The sequence below is a fragment of the Dreissena polymorpha genome, chromosome 6, assembly GCF_020536995.1.
Source record: "Dreissena polymorpha isolate Duluth1 chromosome 6, UMN_Dpol_1.0, whole genome shotgun sequence".
In the NCBI taxonomy this organism is placed as follows: Eukaryota; Metazoa; Mollusca; class Bivalvia; order Myida; family Dreissenidae; genus Dreissena; species Dreissena polymorpha.
Window position 1 is genome coordinate 38357932 of NC_068360.1, and position 2500 is coordinate 38360431.

The window sequence follows — 2500 nt, forward strand, 5'->3', positions numbered from 1 at the left end:
CCACTGGTATTTGTCACTGAGTTTTAATATATCCCATGTGACAGGATGAGTAACCCAGAGCATTTTTTGGCGATTTGTCCACTGTTATTTGTCACTTAGTTTTAATATCTCCCATGAGAGAGGATGTGTAACTCAGAGCATTTTTTTAGATCAGCCCCATAAGGCCATAGAATTTTAGTTATTGTTCCATGTAATTGAACACACTTATTGGTTTGAATTAAGCAAACGTACGTGTTGTATAACAGCCTGTTTGTAATCACTTGGAATGGGTAATAACTATTTAATTAACCGATTTATGCCTAGTGGACTCTCCCATCCTTCTAAATTGGATCAATTTATTTCCAAAATTAGGGATGTCTAGTATATTTATTTCTATATTTAGAATATTTCTTACAAAAAAACCTTTAAGCAAACAGCGCATACCCAGATGAGACGCCACATCATGCGACGTCTCATCTGGGTCTACGCTGTTTGCCAAGGCTTTTTTTCTAGACGCTAGGCATAAATGGGTTAAAATTGTTCATATTTTTTTCCAAAAGAGATCGATCTGCTGCTTTATGACTAATCGGTCTAAATTTTTATTTAAATTTTGTTTTGCATTTTCATTCATTAAAATACATGATAGTTGTATTAACAATTGAAAGCACATTTTGTTTACCACAAATAAATGAGTAAAAATATGCATTATGTTCAGAGAAACCACAAAACAAAAATGCTTCATTCATAATGGCAAAATAATTTATGAGAAAACAAGTTGATTAAATGAATGTACTTTTACACATAACTGATCCCTATATTAATAGAAATAAAGTCTCAACTGTCATATGTTTTGTAAATAATTGCAGCTCTTTATTACACTGGTACCTCATTAGTGCCATTAAAAGTATACTGTTACAGCAGGGTTTTTTTTTACCTTATATAACAGACGCCGAATATCGGCGTCTTCCCCAAGCAGTCTAGGCTACTATTTTCCCCTTTCCGGACCGAAAAATTCCCCAAGCGGAAGCTTTTCCCCTCCATAAAACAGTTCAAAACGATTGAATTTTACAACAAATTCGCTCGAAATCGTACAAAACACCGTTTGGTACCCGTCCAATTATGGTTCCCAACCTGTTCACGCCGTTCTGTACTGTATAAATGATACGACAATGATTACCTCCCTTGGCCGATTTACGATAACTGTCAACTCGCTTACGTTAAATGTCACCAAAAAAGGCAAAATGTCGCATAACTGGCGAAATTACCGGAAAAAGCCCCCACAAATTGCAAATAACGCGGTTATCGATGCGTATAAGCAGCTTTCAAGAACTTTCAGGGCCAGACCAACTGACAGAGGAGGACATGGATGCGTTAGTGGAGATGTTTAAAGGACTGAAAAACAGGGAAATGCCTCTGTGAAATTGTGTAATAACATGTTAATTAACCACAAATATTGATGTATGAAGAAAATAACAGTATTTTTTGTGTTTTTTTAACCAAATTAACAGTTAAAGTAAGACCCTTAAAATTGTTCCCCTATTAAGGAAAAAACGCGCGCGATTTTCCCACAAAAGTGGAAAATCACGCATGAAATTTCCCCAAAAGTGGAAAATCACGCGTGAAATTTCCCCAACCTAAGGGCTAAAGGCCCCTTCCCCTACAACCCAAAAAAACCCTGAATAACAATTTTTGCACACTCCATTTTGGTGATTATAGCATAATGACAACCGCTGTGTGATCCGTTCAAGAAAATGTTCAGAGTCAAGAAAAATCAGAATGAAGTCTTGCATAACATATAACTTAGTTTCTTTTATCTCATAACATAGGTATTCCATAATTTCCTTTATTTCAAATGTACTATAGATTATATCACCCAGTGAATACAATGTACTTTAAGTGGTAGCCGATGATCGTTCACATATAAAAGGCAGTAATTTTTTCTCCCATAACATAAACAAAACAACTCAATAAATGTATTTATATTAGTTATTCGATGCATTCGGGATATGATCGAAGTATGCGTTTGATCATTTTTAGCTGAAAACGGTTAAAATATCACCTGTAGCAATACCCCACACCACATACCATTTATAAGAATTGGAGAAAACGTACAATATAAAAAAATTAGAACAAGGTAAAAATGTGTTCTTGTAATTTTCAGTTCTCGAAGAAAAACTATTCTTACTAGATGAATAATATGTTTTTGTGTTCGTAATATATTTCCATCATATAACAAATATGGAGAGTACCCTAAGCTGATTTTAAAAACAATCTCTTAATTATTGGTGTATTAACCTCAAGTTCCCAAACAGTACAGTACTCTTAGATTGTACCAAGTGCGAGTCAAATATCTTTGCAGCTTTTACTGCATTCATGAAATGTCAAAGAAACATTTCAAGCGCAGTGTGCATTCTGTATTACCGATTCATTATCACAAGCTAGTTAAATCTACGCATTAAGTGGACATAAGTATAAATAATTAAAACAATAGTATTCATCAAAATAGGCGGTATATTTTACA